This window comes from Astyanax mexicanus, chromosome 15 (genome assembly GCF_023375975.1).
Source record: "Astyanax mexicanus isolate ESR-SI-001 chromosome 15, AstMex3_surface, whole genome shotgun sequence".
In the NCBI taxonomy this organism is placed as follows: Eukaryota; Metazoa; Chordata; class Actinopteri; order Characiformes; family Acestrorhamphidae; genus Astyanax; species Astyanax mexicanus.
In genome coordinates, this window is record NC_064422.1 from 30,838,419 (window position 1) to 30,864,752 (window position 26,334).

Genomic DNA, 26,334 nt, shown 5'->3' on the forward strand with positions numbered 1-26,334 from the left:
TTCAGCCAAACTGAGTTATAGGCTGAGACTGCCTCAGAAGCTTGTGTTATGAAAGACCCTGTATTTAAATATTCATCCATAATGGGTAAAACTACAACAAAAACATTTCATACCCACAATAATATTGACTTAAAAAGCTTGCTAATCTACCAGCTAGCTTTGTAAATCGCATGGCTGTATGATGCCAGATCTATTAATAAGCCTGCCCTTTAATATAATGCTTAGTTTTTGCAAACAATTTAAATATGTAGGAGATGCTCAGACAAAATATACAGGGATTGGACAGTGAAACTGAAACTCCTGGTTTTAGACCACAATAATTTATTGTCCTGACGGATAGTTGTGGTGGAAACAGGAGAGTTGAGGTGCACATTAAATTCTGCCGTAATTTGGGCAGCCGTAGTTTTAGATTTTTTTGGTACAATCCGGGTTAGCACCCGAACATCCCTTTCAGACAGCTTCCTTGTGCGTCCACAGTTAATCCTGTTGGATGTGGTTCGTCGTTCTTGGTGGTTATGCTGACATTACCCTGGATACCGTGGCTCTTGATAAATCACAAAGACTTGCTGTCTTGGTCACAGATGTGCCAGCAAGACGTGCACCAACAATTTGTTCTGTTTTGAACTCTGGTGTGTCACACAATGTTGTGTGCATTGCAATATTTTGAGAAAAACTGTGCTCTTACTCTGCTAATTGAACCTTCACACTCTGCTCTTTTGGTGCAATATGCAATTAATGAAGATTGGCCACCAGGCTGCTCCAATTTAGCCATGAAACCTCCCACACTAAAATGACAGGTGTTTCAGTTTCATTGTCCAATCCTTGTTAAGTGAACAGGCCAATAATTCCTTTTTTTTAAAAGCAAGCAATAACATATATAAACCATTTAAAAAAATGTGTTTTCTGTTCAGTATTCATTAATTGAATTAAAATGTTGAATTCTTTATAGTTTAATCTTTATGCATCCTTATTAATATTTGTTACTTAAATTTGAAAAAAAAAAAAAAAAAAAAAAAAACATTGTTAGCACACTTTGGCCAATGCCCCCTAGTGTTTTCTTTCTAATGAAGCGAGGTTAGGCTGAATGTGAGGAACTTGGTTTTACTGGTGGTAAACACTAGGCGGAATGTGGAAATGTGTGAAAAGAGAGGGGATAAGAATAAAGCGAGTGAGGAGAGGAAGAAGAAGGATAGCTAGGCGGGTTTGGCCAGAGCTCTGTGTTGCCTGCACTTGCACAGATAACACAGTCTCGACACTAATGTCACTTCCCTGAGGAGCTATAGGGCTGGATGGGAGTGGGAGGTGTTTGATTGGGCTCGCACTGAGAGATCCATGAGAGACAGCAGTACTTGTGCTACTGCAGCAATGCACACTATAAGAGCATAAGTGAAGGGTGGGGGGTGGTGCGGACTAACTACAGAGACTACACTTGGATTCTTCTGCAGCCCCACATAAGATGTTTAGCTCTTTCAAATCCCCACAAACCCTCTTCCTTTCCCTTTTCCTGTGCCACCAATCCTCATTTGCCCTTCTAGCTGTTGGACTTCAGTCTGTAAACACTGGTTTCCCTGATTTTTGTGGCTGTGCAGTCACCGCAGTTTGCATGAAAATTAGCTCATTTTGTTCCTTAAAATCAGCATTAAAACATTCACTCTGTTGCATGAAATCACCCACAAACCTCTCTGATCAGAGGCCTCTTTGGCACAGCACTAATGCACGCTAGTGACAATGCTTACCCACGATCAAAAGAATAAGCTCACAGACGTCAAGCCTAAAAATATGACCCAGCAGAATGAACTTGCGAGTTGGAGCCGAAAAGCACCATGACACAATTTATGCTCTTTCATCTGGCTTCATTTCTTGTAATTTCCCGAGCAGGCCGGCTGACAGGCAATCGGCCGACTGTGCAGAAGCCTGTCTGGGCGTCTGGCTTTGAGCAGCGTGACTGGTGGCTATGAATGAAAAGAGCCGGTGCACACAGCCAGCCTAGGAATAAATGATCCTGCTCTGTAATTACAGTTACAGAACGTGACATTACATCAGCATCCGTGAAACAGGTGCGTCTGATGAAGCTCTGTCTCATTCCTCCTTCATCCGCAGCCCGATCTGAGTCACATGCTAATGACTAGACAAGGTAACACCCCTTTTATAAATATGAAAATGAAGACATACCGTGGTAGAAACAGGCTTGAGGATATTTACTTACGTTTCAACCACTCTCAGGATTTGCAAGACAATGCAATACTTAGAACATTTCTTGCCAATGTACATTACTATTTATGGCAGGGGTGATGAACTGAGGCCAGAAGTTGCTGAAATTCCTCTATTACTACTGAACCTTTAATGATACTGAAATATGCTTTTATCTTCGTATACACATTCTGGCCAGAGTCACAATGAATACAATTCAAAAGTAACACGTGGACACCAAAGGCTTCAATCTGTGATACTGTACCATACACTCATTTATTCACACACAGATGTGAGTATAGCAGCCAAATTCTAAAATGAAGTACAATTATTGTACCTTTAAAATATATTTTTTTAATATTTATTCCAGTAGAAGTAAAAGCAGTAATTTCACTTACTCAAGAAAAAGAAAGAAAGTACCAAGTAACAGTACTCACATGGTGAAATCATTTAATAATCAAAACAGAATCTTAAAATATGCAGGCAGTAGTTCTACAGCACAAAAAAACTAACCAAATATATCTAGCATATACCTATTTATCTTTAAATTAATTGCAATGAATTAAACAAAATGCAAAACAGCCATTTACACCTCAACTAAAGACCAATTTTAGTGCCCTATTAAAATAACAGGCGAGAATACTGGTTTTAGGATGAACACAAACTTGTCAACAAAATTAAAATGTAACAGTAAGAAAAACGTTTTTTTAAAAGTTTGTTTAAAGAATAGCACCTATCTGGTTTTGCAAATAAGCTATTCAAATGGTATTTGAACAAAATAACTGACATCTGCTCATGTACTGTTTCTTCTGAAATCAAGGATATTAATCTATACCACTTCCAATGGACTGTACTGTTCAGGCGTTCTATTAAATGTTGGCGCACTGCAGTGAGGATCTCTGATGCTTTTGATTGGTGAACCAAGTTTTCTAAGATGTGTTTGAATTAAGTACACAAAATGTGTGTTTAACTAAAACGTGTTCATAAATATAAGGGGAGAATTGACCTCACAAATATAATTGAGTAAAGAATAAATAATACCCTCTTTTTTGCTCAACAAAAAAAAGCTATTAATTAAAAGGTATAACCCACTTCTGCTCGCACCTAGGGGCAAAACAACCAACTCAATACTAGGGCTCTGTATTGGTAAAAAACTGATTTGATACAGTATTGATATTTTCTTACTACCTCTTCACATGCCATGTGTTATTGCAAGGTGGAAGGAAACCAGAGTACCTGGAAAAAGCCTATACAGACAAAACACACCTAGACCAGAGCAAGGACTTAAACCCAGAACCACAGGCTTCTACAACTGCGTTATAACTGTGCCACCGTAGTTACATATATGAAAGGCTATGTAAAGGCCCTTTAAAGGGTTCCCAAATGATATCTGTAATGTTGTAATTATATCAGTGAATGGAAGTGCTAATTAATTAGTGTGTGTGAAGCCCATTTTAGCTAGTAATGGTTTGTGTAGCTTGTGGGCTGATATACTGTATAGTGACTAATAAATCAAAACACACTGGCCTACTTCATAATGGTGTTGACAGGATTTAAACACACATGATTATGAGCTCCCAGTCACATACATGCTGATTAGCCAAGGGTTAGTGCAGCATACTGTAAACTCATTATAGTCACAGTCACAGTGTATATTTTTGCTCATATACAGCAAAAATATACAGGAGTGTAACAGATGATTATGGAGAGATGTATTATGGAGTGATTTTAAACTAGAATGACAGGCAAAAGCTGTGCCATGTTTTAGATTTTTCCTTCCCAAAAGAGATAGTCGATTTCCATCCTGAGTTTGATTTGATCTCCACTTTATCCGACTGGAGGAGACAGGCATTGATAACTGAAATATGCTCCACCATCAAACCCTAACTGTCAAGCATAGGAAGATGATCATCGCAGTGATTTAACAGCACTTGCTATCTCCTCTAAATAGCTTCTAAACCCAAGCGAAAAAAGTAGATTCAAGCATGCTAAAGTTTCTCATGCTACAGTGCACTTCTAGCCATGATAATGATCAGAGCACTTTATTAATGATATTTATGAATATTTAACTATACTACAGTGGCGGTATTTTAAGTATTAATATATAAATAGATTCAAACAATATTGCATATGTATTTAATCTATATTTCATAAGTGTTATGTCTTGTTACTAACAAAGGTACATGTGGTTTACAATATATAAATATAAATGGAGGAACGCTGATAAATATAACCAAATAAAAGTACATTTCTGACCTCACAAATATAACTGAGTAAAAGTATAAATTAACTAATATTAAATATTCAACTACGCTAATATAGAAGTATTTTAATTATACTTAGGTAGATGGTAAATATACTACTGCATATGCATTTATTTTACATGTACAAGTACTACATAGTTCTAGGTAATAACTTTAAATCAGCTTTATTATTAATCAAACATTCAAACTGATTCAAATTAATGAAAGGTTATTGTAATGTACAACAGAATACGACAACATTTCTCTTTGGTACAAGTTGCTTAAGTTGCTTAGTTAAGTCCAAATTTGAGTAAAATAGAGTTTAGCTTCATGCTGTTTTCATGTCGCAGTTTTGATGGGGTGAAGTTATGAGACTATACTAGTAGAAGTATGTTTTAAGGGGATAGTACATGAATGCACACATCAGGAAAGTATTAAAAAGATATAAATATATGAGCAAGTTTAATTTGGTTACAGGTTCTTAATCTTGGTTTTACATATTTTTAATGATTGCATTAACCTTGTAATACACCATCACTACTATAAATAAAGTCTATGCATATTGTTCTTTAATTTATCATCTTCATGTTTCATGTATCATGCACTTCTTTCTAGGGATAGTTAATATATAGCAATTCACCTACTGAGTGTATTTTTGGCAGGTGGGAGGAAAACAGAGTACCCAGCAGAAACCCACGCGGACACTCGGAGAACACATCAAGCTGACAGTGACTGGAGCGAGGATTCAACTTACAGCCACTGGTGCCCAGAGACACACATTACCCATGTACCAAAATATTTTTACACAAATATAACAGTAAAAGTACTAGCTCCTGCCATAGGATTAAAATTACACTACACCATACTACAAACTTCACAACACATTTCCACTATATTACTATACATTTATCTGACGTTTCAAATGTGCTTTAAGTAAATTACTGTAATATACTTCCTGCTTTAATACACTTACAAAATAAGTACAAAAGACTATTTAAAATCAAGTATTTAAGAAGATTACAACATTAAAGTCAACCTAACAGTAATGTAATTATATATAGAGATCAAAATGTATTTGTAAGCAGTAGATAGAAAACAATAATGTATTAACATATTTTAAATATGTTAATACATAAATATGCTAGTATATGTATAACATTCTTAGACAAATCTCTCTATGCTTTAAATGCAATTAAGGGCCTTTGCTCACTATGTAATACATTCAGCAATACATTTTCAATACATCTCAGCAAAAAAAATGTTGGGTTTCCAGCAACTAACTAATTGGAAAAAAAACAGCAGTTTTTTTTTATTTTTTTTTTATTTCAGGCTAATGTTTAAAAATATATAAACGTTTGCTCAAGTAGTAAGTCTACAATTGCCAGTCCTGACCAAGATTAATACGTTTCTTACTGGCATTTAGCTCACTACACATAAAAATGCAATTTTTCTCAATAATACTTTTATTTGAAACTGGGAATGGCATCCTGTCTGAGATAAGTTTAGTCTCACAAGTCAAACTTCTTACAGTCTGTGTCTGTGTGAGCAGAGCATCAGGTGCATTTAGCCATCTGGAGAATTCAAGAGATGTTCACCCTCAGAGCATGTTTTTTCGTAAAATGCTTATAAATAGAAAATAAGTTCTTATATGTTCTTCCTTATGAACCCAAATTGCTGTGCATGAAGAAGGAAACACGGACTGAATGAGGGAAAAAGCCTCATCAGTTTGCTGTGACCAGAGGTTTTTTTTTTTCAATGCTGTGATCTGTAGGGGGGTGGATAGTGTCACTGTAGCAGACACCAAGAAGCTCCATAAACTTATCAAGTAATCAAACACAAACACAGGACTGACTCAGGACTTAAAATAGAACATTAATATCCAGGAGCACTTTAACCAATGGCTTGTTCTTTTACAGTGGTCTAGAACAGTGTTCTTCAATCCTGGTCTGACCTGGTTGAAGAACCCTGGTCTAGAAGAAGGTGCTAATGGCCAGGCATTTCCTGCTGGATGGGGATCTATTCTGCTGATTGCTATTAGGCTCCACTATACTTCCAAACAGTGTGTTTGTCTATCTTTCTTTTGTAGAAACGGGGTCATCCACTGTTTCTTTTGAAATGAAGGGTAATAACAGTGAGTTTGCCCCCCACTGGTGTGCCACAACCCACCATCTGCTATGAGAACACAGTGCTACAACCTCACACATATAAATATTTAACTTATCCTCTGCTGAAAAGAAGATTCTCCATCCAGAACCACTTTCTGGAGAAACCGTTGCTCCATAGGCGTAGGAACCGGGGGAGGGGGGATGTCAGGAGATATCAGAAACAGGTGGATTTGTCCCCCCAAAAATAATACCGCAGATCAGGGGCGTCGCCAGGAGCGAATCGTTTCTCTCAGCTCAGCTGTATTATGAGTAGACAGAATGCTGTGTAAATGGAAAATCTCTTAGCGCCAAAAATAAGACTACCTTTATAAAGGGTTTATAAATAGTTTACAATTAGTTTATTAATGGTTACTAATTAGGTTGTAAATGCCTTAAAAATCATTAATAATCATTTATAACACATACGTTGAAAGGGCAACAATATAGATGGCTGTGGGTTCACTATTTGGCAAACAACAGGTCATTGTTGCCCTTTCTACGTATGTATTATAACTGATTATTAATGATTTTAAGTAATTTACAACCTGTTTAGTAACCATTATTAAACTAATTGTAAACCATTTATAAACCCTTTATAAAGGTATTCTTATTTTAAAGTGGTACCGATGTAACTAATAATAAACAGAAGTACAGAAAATAATGGTTTATTTGTGATTTAAGGTAATTCCACAAATGTTGTTGGGCTTTGATTCAAATAAGCAGATGTGTCCCCCCCAATATCAAACCCGCTCCTACGCCCTTGCGTTGCTCATCCAGATGCTTCATGGGTCAGTATAATGTATCTTTGGTGTCCACAGCATAGTTGTTTACATTTCATAACACTGTGTAACAATACATTTTTCAAGACTTTAAAGGTTTTATGTCCTTTTAAAATAATTGAGGCATTTAAATTAATCATTTAGCTATTGTCATGAAACTATGAAGTTCTTATGCATGTCCAGCAATTCCCTCTTTTGTCATATTGGGATAACCTTTGTTATAAGTGACATCACAACTTTAATCATACTGTTTTATTTTCATTATATTTCATTCAGGAAAAGCTTAAACTGTTCACCCTATTGTGGTAAAATATTAATGTATTTAAAAATTTTAACAAATCTAAATGTATCTTTGAAATTAAACAAGGTACTCATAAATGATTCAAATTGTCAGACTGTTAGCAACTATAGGTTAAGCATGTTTCCATCTAAAGCCAATTCTCCATAAAACTGTCCATTTCGCCATGACAGGTAAATGCATTTATGAGAGCAAATAAAAAGTGGAAAACAGAGACTAATCTGAGAAAATTACATCTGTTAAGTTTTACGTCTTATAAATAATAAAGGACCAAAAGATTCAAGAACATTTGCAAAGGAAGAATGTTCATGACAATGCACAAAATACATGTAGGATTTTTTTTTTGCCTGAAAACCTTTCAAGAACCTTTACTCGGAAAAAAGAGTTCTGAGCATTCAGTGCGTTTATGTCATCAGAGTGTACAAGAGAGTAAACAAGGTTATAATTGTGTGTGGTGTGTGTGCATGTGCCTTCATAGGTTTTTATTATCATAAATGAATGTGAATTTTGGCCTCATTAATTGCGCCCCCTGTTGGTTCATTTGCTCCATAGAGAGACAAATAGAGACAGAGAGTGAAAGGACGAGGGAGAAAGGGAGGGAGAGCGAGAGGTGTTGAAAGATTGAGGAGGGGAAAAGAAAAAAAGGAGGAGGAGTGTATGGATATATTTCCCCTGTCTGCGGAAGGCAGGGGCAGTGAGCATGACTCTGGCTTTAATTAACACTCAGCTCTTTAATTAACGGTGAGAAAATGGACGTGAGGTTGGTAGGAGACAGTGGTGTGTGTGTGTGTGTGTGTACAGGGGGCTGGGGGTGGGAGTTTGGCAGAATACACTCCTCCTCACTGACTAATAGCACCCACATGCCAGGCTGTACACACAAAACACAGCTGATCACCCATCCACACTCAGCCCCCACACACAACCACACACAGAATCTTGTAATTGTTGGCTATTTCCATTGATTCATCTAATAGTGAGGATGAATAAAGTTACAGCTAAAGCTAACCTCTAACCTCAGCCTTAGAAAACAACATTTTACTCATTTGTTTTTCCTAATGGAGACTAGTCAGGCATCCCATCATTGGTAGAAACAGTCTTCCTGAAAATACATGTTCACACACACACGTTATATAAGGGAATAACAAGGTAGTGTAAATCACACTTTAGGGCTGGTAAGACTCATTAACGTAACCAACGTCATTCATTACAGAAATACGTCAATTTGCCTAACGTGTGTCAACATGTCGCAAAGACAGCCAGATCCACTAAACACATGTTCTGTCTCCTAAAACACACACTACTACACTAAATAATGTGTTTAAAAATAGTGCATCACCCTTAGCAATGTGTTTATTCATATAATAAGTATAGAAATGTGTCATTTGGGACACAGCCATGGATTTTTTTTTTTCAACAAGTGAGATGCACTACATCTGAAACTGCACTAAAAACATGCATGGTATTAGCAATAGTGCCAATAGGCTTATGTTTATCTGCTACAGAGGATCACGTTTTATTAACAGTACTTCGCTACCATTCAGGGACTGTATGGTAGCTGGGTGTGTATTTGCATATCTATGTCAGCAAGGTGTGCACCAAGCTGAATGGATTCATTTTTTTCATTCGTTTTACTCTGACACTTTGTTTCCTAACATTTTCTGACTCCAATGTTGTTACATATTTTTTGTACCAGAGGCCTGCCACTGCAAACTTATTGCCATTGCAGCTTCAGAATTTTATAGACAGTCATAAAAGTGCAATAAAAAATGTGAAACGAGATACAAGAAATGCGTCAAAAGGGAGAGGACACAAAAGAGAAATATAAAATAAACGAGCTAACATGATGTTAGACACTCCAATGTTTGTCAGCAGTGTTGGCCTAGCACTGAGGTAAGTGATGAATATTGATTATTTTGGTTTTATTTCACCCAGCTATTCCTTTAATTTAAAGTGTTTATTGCATTTCATACTTCATAAAGCACTTGCATGGGTTTATGTGCTAAACAATCATAATTAATTATTTATGATCACTTTTCAACCTTTCTATTCCTTAGAAATAAACATACTATTTTTGAATAATACATATACATAACCTCTGTTCAGATTAAGTTTTATAAGTATATATAAGTATGCTAAAAGTACATGTTCCAGTTGGGCTACCCATGCAGGCTCTATGCTCATGACCCTGTTGCAGGTTCACAGGTTGTTTCTAACTTATGTACTTACCACTGCATACCAAAAAAAAAAAAACATATAATATATCTAAACCTCCCAACTTCTGACAGAATCTACTATAGATGAAGATTACTGTTGATTTCACTTTATTTGACAGTGGTATTAATGTTATGGCTGATTGGTGTATAGGCTATAAAGGAGACTGCATAGTGAATGGTGTATTTTGAAACACTGCTTATTACATTATTTTAAAAAATGGCTCTTAAAGGGTTCATCAGTAAAACGTAAATGATGAGGTTTATAGATCTAGCAAGTTAAAGAACTGTTGTTGAAGCTTTATATAAATAGAAACATATTTGCACAAGGCATACCTCAAACTCTTTCATTTAAAAATGTGAGAAAAAATCTGATTTCCATGATACAGGTGCTTTGAGAAACAGAATCCTTGAGTGAAGCAACCAATGGGGTCATTTGGTTACCAAAAGATCTCTACACATACAAATACACACACACACACAAACCCAGATGCACTCACAAACACATACTCACATAGCCAATATAAACAGAGGTCTTCTCAGGGTCTCTCTCTCTCTCTACTGTAACACACGCACGTCTCCAGCTCTCCTTCCATTACTGCAGGCCGATCGGCCCTGACACATCTCCTCACTGTTATTGATGGGCTCAAAGGTTGTGATGAGCCCAGACTCCAGACCAATCTCCTGCCATTCTTCTCTCTCTCTCCTTTCTCTCTTTGTCGGGAAACTGTGCTCCCTCAGAAAACCTGTCTATCCTCTTATCACACAGCCAATACATATTCATATCTGCCAGTGCAGCCCTGTTTAAGAGGAGGGGGAAGAGGGTGATTTATTTACTGAATGACATTGACGGATGTCCACCGCAGCACTCTGCTGTTTGCATGTTAGAGCGCTATGCAGTGTAATCGTGCACCTTACATTCAGCTGGGAAACAAACAGAGGCTCTTCAAATCTCATTCTGAGCGGATTTCGTGTCTGTAAAAGTGAAGAAAAAAAAGCATACACCGATAATGCACTGCCTGCATAATTGAGTCCTCTTCCAGGAGCTACACACTCGTCCTGTGTTGATGTCAAACGCAATGCCTTCCACCTTTTGCACGCTTTTTTTTTTTTGACACGACAAAGGGCCTAGCTTAAAAGTAAACCTATTAAAATGGTAATCACAAGTGAGCAGATAAGCCCTCCTTAAGCTTTTTACTTTAGGAAGTGCAAAATAGCATTGACTGCAAAGTTTCCCCCCAGCAGAATGCTATTGTCAAGTCACTGTTCTCATTTGTGATACACCTCTTCTGTCTGCCTCTCTCTAGTAGAAGATTCGAGCCCACTAAACACTAAATGCTAACACATGCTAGCAGCATTTTTCCATAAAGGGTGGCCCTTTAGCACGCAAGACGATTTACACTAACGTTCCCAAAAAAAAAAAAAAAAAAAAAAAAAAAAAAAAAATATATATATATATATATATATATATATATATATATATATATATATATATATATATATAGCAGTATGGAAACTGATCGTGTTCAACTGTATAATGTGGGAGGTGTTATCTTGTGAGTGAGGCTGAACACTGGCCAAAGTGCTTATGAGAAGATGACATGAATTATCGCAATCTAATTAAGGTCTGACAGTGGAATGGAATTTTGAATTCTAAAGTTGTGCAGGCATTTAACCTTCAATAGTGTTAAGTGTGTACCAGGAACACATCATAGAAGCATTATCCACTATAATGGACAGCACAGTGGGTGGTAATAATCGTGGCGACATCTAGCTAGAATTGTCTGTGACAAGTGACTAACATATAAGCATCTTTGTCTTATTTATATATGTTTAAACATATGGACATTTGACATTCGTTTAAACAGTATGAGAGATGGGGATAATACAAAAAACACATAAAAAGAAAAAAAGGTATCTTTGAAAAATGCCTTTCAACAAGAATCTGTCAAATTAAATGAATGTAATTTTCTTATGAGACTAAAAGAAATCAAATCTAAATAGTGACTGACAACTGCCGCCACAGTCAGGTCAGGTCAGTCCAAGAACAAACCACAGGATCCACAAAACAGTGCTAAAAATGTCATCACAAAACCCATCATACACCTGCTTTTGATAGCATAAATGTATTGTATGTGTAATACACTCAAAGATAATGCTTACTAAAACTATAAGATGCCTGTTTTTCAGAAATGTATTTGACTGTAAAATAACAATTAGACCATGGAATTTGATGAGCTAAAAACAAGCAAATAAAAAAAAGCTTGGGATCTATTTGGCAACCCAGTGCTGCATGAAACACTGACAAAACCCAGCATGTATTGTTTTGACGCAGCTGGACTGGGTTAATGGTTTGACCCTGTGTGCTGGGATGTGGTCCTTTCTCAAAATACCAAACTGGAGGGACACAGGTTCCCATGCCAGGTTAAAATATACAAACAAACATAAACAAGAATTCTTAGTCAGTATGTAAATCAGTACAATGCCATACAGTAGTCAAAGGCTTGATTACCCCTGTAACATATAAGTAACACAAACATTCAGTGAATTAAACATTCTGTAACACCTGTCAGAAACATTACAAGCAACATACAGTCCCCCCATAACAATTGGAAGAGTGAGGTCAGTCCCCTTATTTCTGCTGTAGACTGAAAACATTTTTTCTTGACATTAAAAGGTGAATAAAAGTTCAATAAAATTTCAGCTTTTTCAAAAATTTTAGCTTTTATTTCTAGATATTTACATCAGGAACTGATACACAGATCGGAGGACAGCATATTTAATCTGAACCCACCTATTTGTCTTGTGAGCGTAAGTATTGGAACGTGTGAGTGTCAAGTGTATTGTGTTGTCCAGATGTGTTTATCAAAATAATCTATATCCAATATATATATTTTGTTTCAGATATGGATTTTATTTTTCCTGTACAGGCATACTGTGCATTATTGTTAGAGGAGTTGTCTATGGGTGAAAAACAAGCAACTGTGAAGCTGAGAGAAGATGGAAAACCACTCAGCCATTATACAAATATTTGCCATGGTCCTAAGTTAAAAAAAAAAAAAAAAAAGTAGTCATTAAGAACATAGTCACTGGTGTACTACATAACATATGTCAAACAGGTAGTCAATGGGAAACCACAGCAGTTGATAAACATTGTAAGTGCTGTTAATAAAGACCCCAGAGGGCAGGAGTAAGGTAATACAGTCTACTGTTTGCAGAAGACTTCATGAACAAAAGTACAGGGGCACATGTTCAAATAATTTTGCTCACAAAAAAAAAATGGGTGAGTTCAGATAAAAGGTGCTATCTTCTGAACTGTGTATCAGATCCAGATTTAAATACATGGAAATAAAAGATGAAATGTCAATTCTTTGCCAAATTATTTACATCAAATCTGAATGTTTACAGTGTACAGCACAAATAAAGGAATCCGCCTACCTGTTCCAACAATTGTTGAGGGGTCTGTAAACATCCATTAACACCTACCAGTAACATAGCCAGTAACATAAATGTCCTGTTACACCTATTATCACAACAATATCCAGTAACAAACAACTGGTAACACCTACTGGTAATGCTGCTGGTAACATAAGCATCCATTAACATCTTCCAGTGACATAGCCAGTAAAGAACATCCAGTAGCACCTACAAGTAACAAACATTCATTACCACCTACCATAGCCAATTACATACATATCCAGTTACACCTACTAGTAACACAGCCATTAAAATAAACCTCCAATAACACCTACCTAACAGTAAAATATATTAATATACATACCAGTAACACATACCTACCAGTAACAAACATCCAGTAACACAATCAGCAACATAAACATCCAGTAGCACCTGCAAGTAATATAATCTAGATTTTTTTTTTTTTTTACAGTGTATACAGAATCTGTGCTCTTGTCCGATAATACTGTTTAACCTCTGTTCATTTCTGTTTCACTGTCCTTACATGCTTTAAATAGGATTGTTTTTGAGAATCAAAAACTGGTCGCTCCATAGACACTGGCAGATTTCTCTTTTAAACATAAAACTAAGAACTCTGTTCTGACTCTGGTTCTAATGCTAATACACTACAGCCATGACCGGCGTATGAATCACAGACATTGCACTGCAAGAACTGTTTCTGTGGAGTCTATCGGCTCGCCTGGGGATCAGCAGCTGTTTGGAGGATGGGGGTGAGGGATGGAGGGAGTGAAAGATGGAGGGAGTTAGGGAGGGAGAGCAATGAAGGTAAAGAGACAGAGAGGTGTGCAGCCCAGCCTTTCCTCTGACTCACCACCATGTTACCATGGTGCAGATTCAAGGCGCAGGTGCTGTTCAAAGCCACTAAGATAAGAGGGAAAACAAGGCATTCAAGCTGCTGTAAATAAAGACAAGAAGAAGGAGGGGTTCTCTTCCCCTCACTCAGACACGGAACACTCTGCTAAACCCAGAGAGCCAATCACACAAGGCCAGGCTGACTTTCACACTCTTCACACCAAGAAGAGCTGCTGTAGATTGTCACACGTTCTCCAGCTCTTGTCTTGTGCAGAGCAGTGTTTTTTTTTAGGTCAAGAACAATGCAGACTTCCTCAGGAGTGTTAATGCGGGCCTGCAAACACACTGAAATATATAGCTGCTGATGCAACAACAGCTCATACTTACTACACAGTAACAATAGACCAGGAACCCTTTCTGCATGTTTCACATAAAAAAGTAATCTTTAAAATTATTATTGGGCCATTTCTATTGGTCTATTCATCACTAAAATAAAATATACAAGGTTTTTATTTAAGTGAATTCTATATTCTTAGGCATCAATGTACCAGAGTATTCATTCTCATTCTTCTTCACATGTGCCAATGTTCTCTCCTTTCACACTCACTCTCTCTGTGCACACAGAAACAGCTGAAGTGCTTTCAGTTACAGCATATATGCAGTCTAAGAGAAAGAGTCTCTCACTGGCAGTGGTAAGATAATCCAAGGCCGAGGGCTGTGAGCCCAGCAGTCGGTCTCAGATGTGTTTAAAATCTTATCCTTTTTAAAGATCCTTCACATGGCCCTTCAGTCTGTGCAGTAAGTGCAACAGTAGTGATTGCTTTAAACTCTCCTCATTCATAAACCCTTTTCTCTTCATTATCTGAAAAGACTGAAAAAGGTTTTAATCCTTTCCATTAAAGCTCACTCCTGTTAAAACCTTGTGAGTTTTTCATGCTCTGCATGTAACATGCATTCTTTCATAGACACTGTTGCACATTTGGACAAACTTTACACAAATACAGCAAAACACCATTAGGGTCACAAACCTGACCTTATCCATCCTTTTAAACTGAAGCTTCCTGTTAACAATACTATAATAGAGAGCTACACAATGTTGTTGCAGCTAATAAAATACACTGTAACAATGTTATTTGGCAAGTGGTCATTCTAACACAACAGAGCCCTGGGGGATGTATGTGTGATCATCTGACTTTATTTACAGAATGTATGTGTGCTGGGTTAATGCTGGAGATAAAACTAGCTCCTTTTAAAGTGTACGGTTCTTACACTTCAGGTTTGTTCCAACCATTTTAAGTCAAACTATTCAAATGCTTTAAGAAAATATTTTATGTTTGGACATTTTATGTTTAAACAAAACAAATTGCAAATAATGAAATTGTTTTTGTGTTGAATTGTTATGTTACATAAGGATTTGAATCTTAATCTATTTAGTTACTACATAACATACCTATTTAGGTACAAACTACACAAATGAGCTGCTCAATTTATTCTACTGATTCATTTTTTTACTTTTAATCTGTTTTTTAGTCTGTCAAACATAACAAAACAGTTTTTGGTCACTAAAACCTGAGCTTTTCCAAAATGCTTTCAAACACTTCTCCCAGTGTTTCTGGCTGCATCTCAAAATGCTTCTTACTCCCTATAGCGAACTGTACAAATCATATATATTTAAGATATGAATAAATACAAATACTGTCCTACAAGTGTATAATTCTCTTGATTTCCAATGTACAGTAACAATTTTCCACTAAGCAAATATTCATTTGCATCTGATTTTTCCCCTCACACAGTGATGTTGTAAATGTTGTAAAATGATCTGACTGATTTACCTGTGATCTGATCTACCATGTGGGTGACCTGGATAATCCAAATAGAGCAGACAAACATGAAAAAATCCTCTCGCTGACTGAGAAGTACTCAGAAAGATGGATATCTAGATATCACCTCATGAGTGGGATGTGGTAGTAACCCGCTGCTCAGAGGTGCTGCGCTCTGATGTGAGTGTATCAGTCAGATCAGTGCCCACCTGGTCCCTTACGAACACAGAAAACACATCAGACAGTGCGAGACACACACGACCGATCTCACGTCAGGACCCAGAGTCACACGGCGTCAATCAGGAGCACTACACACTGAGAGAATATTTAAAGACAAAATCTCTGCACAGTATCAAAGCCTGCAGGTGCACCACTCCAGATCGATCCCTGTCCTTCACCATTAATTGAAGCCTTTCATGTAGTCTGAATTCGCTCGCGAATGGGAGCGGAATATGAACGCTTTTTCCCCTCTTTTTCTTCTTCTGCTTTTTTTAATCAAGTGAAGATTGTTATCAGATGTGCATCATGATTTCTTAGAATGTTCAAAGGTAGGAAGCACGGGTATTGACCATGTTGCCTACCCAATTAAATGCACTTCTTATCTTTCTTTTCCCCACATATACACATACCTTATCTGCAGTAGCTTTATCTATGGAGTGACCTTTCTCTACGCCTCTCTCTTCACTGCTGCTTTCAACTGTAGAGCAGAGCGGAACTGGACTTTTAAATCACTATGGGGATGTTCTGTGATTTTCAATGAGTTTAATCTTACTGCGTAATGATGATAAAATGCTTACATGCAAAGAGACCTTGAATGGACTCCATATCAGGAGTTGGGTATGTAACGCAGAAACAGCATTTTATTGCCGTCACAATTTGCGTATAAAGGCAGCGTGTGCGCTGCGCGGACGAGGGAGGGCAGCGCTTGGTGACATTTTTCTCTGCACTGAGATATTTTCACTTGCTGGTTTATGTGGTTTTGATACCTAAAGGCTTTGCACAACCCCCTATACCAGCAACCTTTAATTAATTGTGGGACGTGTCGGCTGTAGCTGTTGGTGGCTCTGCAGGCCCAGTGAGAACCTGTGACATGTTTATGACATTTTTGCAGCCTTAGCTAGATTCAAATCAGAGGGGACATTCGGCGTGCAGCTGGCCTTTAAACAGTCTTCATAAACTTTCACCACACTCTTCCTGACAGCCTCCTACCCCTTTGGCATGACTGCGCGACCTGTACATTGGGGCACTTGTGGTAACACACCCTAGCTCCCCTAAGTGAGACTCGCAGTGAAACAAGCACTAGCACAAGTGCCAGCGCTGAGCCTAAACACATGCTGACATGCTAACCTGCGGCAAGAAGGTGGCGAAAGGCTGAAGAGGTTGCTCCCCATCCTCAGATGCCTCACCCACCAAAGCTCCCTGATGTGCAGAATATGCAGAGCAGAAGAAAATGTCCCAGGGCTGCAAGCTACGGTTAGGAATATTAATGCTATAGCAACACTTTTACTCTTTCATGTGGCTGCTCTCGCTTCTGCTCGACTGATAAAGCCTGCGTGGTGGAAGCGAGACGAGCAGATGTGAAATTACTCAAGGGATACTTGTCTATTGGAGCTGAATTTCTTCATGCTCCCTCTCTCTCTTCTTTCCCTGCTATCCTGGAAATTTACCCATGGACGCTCCCTCTGTGGTCGGCTGAAAAGCATGCTAGCCAATTAAACATGCAGAAGCACCAGATTAGGCTGCTGGTGCATTTATTACAGATGCTCTGGAAGTGTCTGAGTAGTGCTGGGTGGTACTGATAAAAATCACATATCAAGATGTTTTTAAATAAAGAGCTATGTAACAGGATACCATGGAATTAGATTCGATTTTAATTGCATTAATAATGTTAATGCATTTTGCATCTTGAGTTATTGGTATTCTATGTACAGTTTTTTTGTAAAAGTCTAGACATGTTTGTTTTTAGCTTGAGAATACAAAGACCACCTCTTTAACTAATCAAACATAAAAAAACAACAAGGCAAAGAAGGCCTCTATAAGACAAGAAAAGTCTTGGAATTAACTGCACATATGCTGGTAAGACAGACAAATTAACCCCTATATGCATCCTAAGACAAGAGTCAAGGTGGTGGTGCACTCTTCCACTGTCTGGCATGGCCAGAAGACCAATTCAATGTTTAAAGGATTCTACACAAAATCTAGAGAGGCCGGAGGAGGTTTGAAAGAAAGTGATGTGGACTGATGATGTAAAAATCTAAGTCTTTGGCAACAATTACCAAAAATAGAAATAAGAAATAAAACTTTACTAACCACAAAGCATGTGGATGGAACTGGCAGAAGAGCTGAAAAAAGGAATGCATCTACAACGTGATATCAATACACAACACACGGCTGAGCTGAAGAGGGATAAATTTAAGCTTTTTTAAATTATGGAACTGTGTTCCCTTAACTGATGGTGTTTCATCTAAATTGTTTAGAATGAGACGGAGAGTTTGGAATGAGGTGGGATAGTTATTATCGAACATCCTGACCACAAGCTCTGGTCACAGAATGCAATCAGATCCTCACAGCTACGCTCTAAAATCTAGTAGAAAGTTTTCCATGGACAGTAAAGACAGTTACTTCAGTAAAAGGACGATAAAATCTCTTCTTTAATACTCTTGAGTTCAGAATAAACAATGCATGATCAGGTGATGTCCAAATACTTCTGTCCTTACAGTGGATCAGCAATTTGTTTTTTTTTAACAAAGATAGCAGAATCCCTTTTTTATGTCATTCAGCAGCATTTAACACTGAGTTGATCATCTGCTGCACAAACTTGGTGCTTGGGTCACATCAGAAAGAGTGTTCCTGCACTGCTAACAGACCGGTTTCTCAGAGGCACTCTGCCACCTGCTGCACGAGAGAGAGAGAGCGAGAGAGAGCCACAGCTATTCTGAGTGCTGGAGCTTGGCAGCCACTAGTATCCACACATCTCTGCCTGCTCCAACCGTCCGCATATTCCCATCATCAGCCCTTACGCTTCTGCCCTGTTACTCCACTCATCTGGCCAACTGAAAAGCTTTATTTTTCCATGTGACCTCACCGCCTAAAACCTGGCACACACGGGTATTTTAAATGAAAGAAGGAGGTCGTTGCCTTTTGTAAGCAACGTGTGTGATTCTGACATTTGCCTCCGCAATGTTAATCCTGTCAGCTACATTCAGCATGATTGAGCTCAAATAATCGCAAATGCTAATGTGCTTGAAGGGGCACAAACACATTTTTGCCTAAGCACAAACAACAGACAGTCATTCAGCAGAGCACACACTCTTAAACATGAATTTAAGCGCTCTCGGTTTGTGCACACCCAAGCTACCTTCAAAACCTGTGCTATACAGACACATTAAAACAGTGACACAAACTAGCTTAGGCTGCTGTCATGGTATGGCGGGTCCTAAGGCTGGGTAATATGACTAAAGATTTGATTAACAAAAAAAAAAGGCATTATAATACATAACTGATATGAGGAAAACCATACCAAAGTAAAATATTGTTTGTTAAACCAAAAAACTAAATTCTGTATATTAAAATAATATATATCTAACTGTATATGCAAATGAAATATATATCTTTTAATAATCAGCATGACACAACATTTACCATATATTGCCCAGCCCTAGCTGGTCCATTAAACATTGTGCTAAATAGCCCATTGGTCACAAGGAGATGTCAGTAAATTAGTTATAAAAACTAGCATTTTAAAATAACTAGGGTGGTTAACGTTAAAGCATTAATGCACGTGATTATTTGGAATCAGAAACATGTTAAAATTTATAAGTTAATTATGCCACCATATTACACAAAGGACTCGCCTGTATATGCGCACTGTCCAAACTCCACACCTACGACTCGGTGCGTCCTTAAAACCACACTGAGATGTTTACAAGTAAAAAAAAAAGTTTCTTCTATCCAATTTGTCATGGATTCTTTATTCTAGCGGCCTGCTGCGGTTTTATCTCCCCTCAAGCATACAAGTATATACTAATATTTGAATTGACAGCACTTATATAAATATAATTGCATTTTACATTTCTCACATTCATTCTTTTATTCACATTTAAATATCTACTCTAAAAACGTGCGTCTTAAGAAGAAAAAGTGAGATTCATCGCAGGTAATCACAGAATGTGGTCGTGATTAATCAGATAAAATGTTTTAATAATCGATTGACACCACTAAAAATGATTTCTGGCATGGTGGCTTAGTTTTACACCATTTTCAGACAGTTTTCTTGATGCCCTGTTTCTCTACATACTTTATTCTCTTCCATTCACACACTTCAATGGTCCCCACAGGACCACCACAGAGTAGCTATTATTTAAGTGGTGGGTCATTATTACTGCAATAACACTGACGTGGTGGTGGTGTGTTAGTGTGTGGCATGAGTGGATCAGACACAGCAGTGCTGCTAGAGTTTACTAACAGCTCAATATCAGAGAATAGTCCACCAACAGTATAATGTGATGTTGGACAAAAAAGGCCTGGTCTGCAAACATTTTCCTGGACACTGTGCAGACCACTAGAGTTTCTGCACACCAAACTCATCTGCCCACATTATCATAAACATTGTGTTATGTACAGGGGCAAGGTTTTGCCAGAACAGTTTCCACAACTTTGGAAAACTTGAAAAATTGCTTGGTTTTGTTATTTGTGTGTTGTACTACAGACACCACCCTTCACTAGAACTAAAGGGCTGAACATAAAAACAGCCCTAGATCATGATCATCAGATTGGCAGAAAGCAAAACACATCACTAGTGTTGTAGTCAAGACCAAGACTGGAAAATGTCAAGTATGAGTCAAGACCAAGAGTTTTTAGTAGTTGAGTCCGAGTCAAGACCGAAACATTTATATAAATATATATAATTATGCTCAAAATGTGTCTCTTCTAAAACCTTTTCAGAAGTCACCACATGAAGTCAACTTAATCAAATTCTACTCATTTTTATTATAAAATGTAAAAAAAAAACAATCACAATTTGACCTAAAACAGCTCGTCACTAAAGTAAGCTAGCTTGCCACTAAGATTAGCTAGCTCATCACTAGCTTTAGTTCTGAACCTGGTAACATTGGTATTTTAGCTAGCTCATCGCTTAGACAGTTCATCAGTAGCTTTAGTTCTTTCCCTGGTAACATTAGTGTGTTAGCTAGCTTGTTGCTAAGGTTTGCTAGCTCATCGCTAAGGTCAGTGCTCTCCCTTATAACATTAGTATGTTAGCAAGTTAGCTGCTAACATTAGTTATCTCACTAGTTTGTACTTATATCTCCTTTTTTTTTTCTAAATGTCTGGAAAAATTAGTAGTGGTCCCTGAGGTCTCTGTTATAGAAGTGTGGAAGAATTTACATTCTGCTTTAAGTTTCTTCATTTGGGAGGTCCTGCAACAAATTCATGATCATTTACGAAGAGTATAACTCTTGCCAGTAAAAAAGAGCACATTTAATTTAACATCGGACTATTCAAAATGAAAAGTGCATTGATTGGATACTGAACGCAAGACGGAGTTGTTTGTATTTTTGCTGTTAGCCAATCTGTGTGCAGATTTTAGGCATACAGAAAAAGGACTGACTTGGTCTGTTTGACTGAATTGTTGATGTTAAGTAACGATAGAAAAAAGGTTCAGTTTCTAATGAACTTGCCCTTGGACAGAGGACTTGGACTGTCTCATCCACAGTCTCCGAGTCCACCTTACCCCAAGACCCAGACAAACAGATTCCAAACAAGGTCGAGTCCGAGACAAGACCGCTCGTTTTTGATCTCGAGACTTGAGTGCTACAACACTACACATCACTCCAGCCAACACTTCAGCTTACACAACTCCAAAGTCCAGTGGTGGCTTGCTTTACAAACTTTTGGCCAGTACTTGACTAGTGCATGGTGATCTTAGGAAGTGGGAGTAGCTACTTGGTTCTTGTGCTGATATTGCTTCCAGAGGCAGTTTAGAATTCATGCAAGAAAGCATAGATGGTTTTTATGCACTATGTGCTTTAGCACTTGGCTGCCTCGATAAGTGAGTTTGAGTGTAATGGGGCACATCTAGCATGGAAGAAATTGCCTGATCTGGCTTGAGGTAAAGGTGGCATCCAATTACAGAAGCATGTTTAACGTCACTGCGCTCTACTGATGTCAGTTTTTTATTCCTATTTTATACACTTGTTAGGAATGCAAAAAGGTTTGTGCTGAAATGATTGAGCTTAATAATAAGGAGGGGTGTCTACCTATTTTTGGACAAGGAGTAAATATAAAGGAGTATATTTCTGCCATGGAAAAATCTTGTATCTCTATTTGCAGCATTTTCCTTTGTGACATATTTGTGACTTGTTTTTCCCATTATATCATACTGCATGATTATTGCAAAAACTCCTGACTTATTTTTATATATACAAAAAAAAAAGAAAGCTAAGAATTGTTTTTATTATCCTGTACACTGACATGCCAGGTGTAATGGACAAGGGACGAGTACTGTTGTCAAATAATTTATGTAATTTTGTTAAAGAGTGCTGCACTCCTGTGAGATGTGTGTGTGACCTCCTGCACTAAATGTGGATGTGACTTCTGCCAGACACCACCTGCCAAGATCATTACCACTCACTGTGCTGTCCACTGTGGGGTTCATGCCTTCGTTCATGACTCCTATAGGTCCAGAAATGTTAAAAACCAGCACGTCTGTGGAAATGGAATGTCCCATCTATTTGGCACCCACTGTCGAGCTTAAGCTCTAATAATTCACATCACCTTGTCATGATTCAAGATTCAAGAGTTTGTCATTTGCACAGTAAACCAGGCAGTTACACTGTACAAAGTAATTCTAACTTTGCTCGTCTTCCACTGACACACAAGCTACTGGGACAAGTAACACCAAAAATATGACAAGTTAAAGACTAAATATTAAGCTAAATATGTTATTAAAACTAAAGCCATATGTAAAAGAGCAATGGACACAAAGACATAGGATATAAAAGAAGTATACATAAATAGGTAGCTTATTGAACCTGTTAACAATGATGTCGGTTGTACACAGAACTATTTACAATTGCATTTGGTTCTGGAACATTGTAATAAAGTTCATTGTGCATTATTAAGTAAGCTAGCCAGTGTTCAGCCTCAGTATCAAGATAACACCCTACAACTTTAACAGGATTGGGAATTCCCAAGCTGTCCTCTGAGGTAAATGAGATTTTAATACTGCTATCCCACACTATACTGGACATGCCATACGTAGAAATATATTGGGACATGTCTTTTTCCGGTCCATTCCTTAATTTATTTATTCATCTTCTTACATTGCAGAAAAAACAACTGTCTGTTCAAAAAAATAGAAAGTTCTGGAGTTTTTCAAAAATATAAAAAATGTGAGAACTGAAAAGGAGTATATATGGACTACACATATGGATACACTTTTTTTGGGGCAAGGTCAAGTCAAATAATTTCTAAAATGTTTTATTTCTTCTGAGAAATCTCCTGTGCATTAGGTGTTGTAGACTTTTAAGCGGTGTAGATCATTTGTTCTTTAAATTTATTAACAGTAGTAGACTGGAGGTTTTCATTGTTTAGGCATTATACATCTTGGTTAATACGCTTAAAATATTATCAAATAAGCACACAAAATGCCAAAATACTGGGCTGCAAAGAACATCAGTGCTAGCAGGGCTAGACCTAGCTTTGCAGAAAGAAACTACAGCTCTTAAATCACTTCTGTGCCTAGAAAACATTCAAAATGGCTAATCATGCTCATAGACCAGATAAACTATCCACCTCAAACAAAAACACACAGAGAGGGTCAGCCTTTTTTTTTTTTTTAATAGCTTGACCAGCTTGACTAAGTTTGAACTGGCCAGACTGTTTCAAGTGTATTACAGATGGGTATTACAGTTTATCCCAGAATGGCAAAACAAAGCACTGTAACACTGTGTCTGTGATAATCCATCTCTGACAGTGTGTGTGTGTAGGTTTGGGATGGGTTCCCAGATTTAGCAGCAGCAATCGGGCCTGCTCAGGTCAGATCTCAAAGTCACAGGTTTCAGTTTTTTCATTCAGACCTCTAAATCAGATTAAAACATTATGATTACTATAATTTACATTTATTGCACATTATTTCATCCTGCTATTATAGTTTTTTTGTCTGCCTATTGTAGAAAAAGCTGTCTTAGCTTTTTGTGTTGCATGTTCGTTGATCCAAGGATTCAGACGACACGGAGATTGAGAGTGAACAAGTATGATTTATTTCAGATCTGGGAAGAACATTTCAGATCTGGGAAGAACATTACAGGCATGCATCCTAGTTCTTCTGAACCTCGGCATTTCTGACTCCATCCTTTATACCCTTTTGTGACGTGTACCCTTTTGTGACGTACCTAGTTGCTAGGTGGCTTCTAATTTTTATGCTTATGCTTCCAAATATGGTATACTTCAGTTTTCCAGACTTTCTTCAGGAACCCGAAAGCTGTCTTGACCTTTGCTTCTGAGAAATAGTAGGTGGTCAACTTCCCTTGCCAAGGTGACAAGGGAGAATCAATTCTCCCCTTTGCGACATGTCTTAAGGTCAACAAGGCACGGTTCCTCTTTAATTCATACTCTCTTTTATTGATAATAATTTTGCTACATTCTACAGTAAGATTAATTAGTTCTACTAGACCTACAGTAAGATTAATTAGTTAGTATATTTTAACATAGCTTGAAGCTGCATGTATAATTTTGTTAGACGCAATCTTTAAGTGCAAGGCTAGAAAATGTATGTTTTTTACTGGCTTTTAATCTAACTCTCCTATGTTCCTAGAGCGTAGGAGTAAAAGAGGAACTCCTTAGAGCCCAGGAGTAAAAGAGGAACTCTTTTAGTCTGCTAGCCTCTGTAACCTTAAGATGTTTACCAGCAAAAGAGGAAGCGTGTTTTTCTCGGTTGGCCCATGTAAAGGTCATTGCTGTTAATATGAATCAAATAATAAGTGTGTGTACGTGTGGTTTTAGTGACTAACTCTTGATTCAGTGATTAATGATTAGTAGAATATAGATTTATAGCTTTCATAGATCTATTTGTATAATATGTGTTTTAATCATAGTTAAGGCTTATATGTGTTTTAATCATAGTTTAAGAAATCATAGGTTAAGATTTTGGCTATCATGATTATTGTAAGCTAATCTTGTTATTTTATAATCTTCCACACTATCTGAACAGAATGCTTATCTATTTGTTCTGATTAATTCACACACACACACACACACACACACACACACACACACACTGCAGAAGCCCAGCTTAGATGTAAGTTGTAAGCTTGCCAGGTTTGGGCACTCTTCAGCACAGTCAGCTGGAGGTGATGGATTAAGGTCCATCCCTTCACTCAGATGTGCAGGTCTCTCTCTCTCTCTCTCTCTTTCTGTGTGTCTCTCTCTCTCTCTCTCGCTCTCTCTCGGCCACACAGCAAACAACGGCCATCTTCAACTTGGCTCAGCAACAGCTGCCTCGGGCCACAAACCGAGAGGCTTGTTTACGGCCTCCACGGAAACTACACATCCATGTGGAGCGGACAGGCTCTTCTGAGAGGGGGACGGAGGATTCTAGGAGCTCAGGAGTGGCTAAAGCTCTGTCAGACATAATTCTCTGTGAGAAAGCGGGCAGGGAATATCAAGGTTCAAATATAGAGAGAACACTGCGAGCTTGAGCTCATGCCTCTTTGTGGACACTCATTGGCAGACCGCCCTTAGCAGCACAGCTGGGGGAATTAAATTAGAAGCCAATCAATAGCAATTCACAGCTGTCCCAAGTTTTACAAATAACCTTTATTCTGAAAATACCCTGATATATAAATCAGAAAATATTACAGGATTAACAGCAAAGCTGGTAAATATACATCACTGTCCACTTACATAAAATGAGTATAAATGCATGAGCTTGACAAACCGAGGGGGGGGTGCAATTTTGCTTTAATTAAATTTCTATTCACAATGAACCCACTATTCCTTAAATTACTTGATTATCTTATGAAATCTCAGTATTATACAGGGCCTTTTGTCTCACAGCCAACAAGCTGTTTACTTATACTGCTTTAAATCTCCAATCGCTGCAAATTCTGGCAAAGATTTCAAGCTGTTCTCTGCTCCAGGCTGTAGTCATGGTGCTAAATGCTATCTGGTATTTATTTCCCTGTAATAAACATTTTCAGGTATTGCAAACAATGAGAAAGGTGGGGAGAGAGTTGGTTTGTATTTTTCCCCAAATTTGACACCTGCAAAACATCCCTCAGAGAACTCGCTGCTTAAATATATGACTGACAGGGAAAGGAAGTGAGAAGCAATATGTTTCCTCCCTCTCCACACACAGCGTTCTGATAGATGCAACATGTAA

The 26,334-nt window shown here is 37.8% G+C and overlaps 1 protein-coding gene across 2 annotated transcripts in view; it reads right to left on the minus strand.

The window, feature by feature from the left end:
- nrg3b (neuregulin 3b) overlaps positions 1–26,334 on the minus strand; it is a 218,066-nt gene that overhangs the window by 28,705 nt on the left and 163,027 nt on the right. The gene's annotated exons all lie outside the window — the stretch shown is intronic.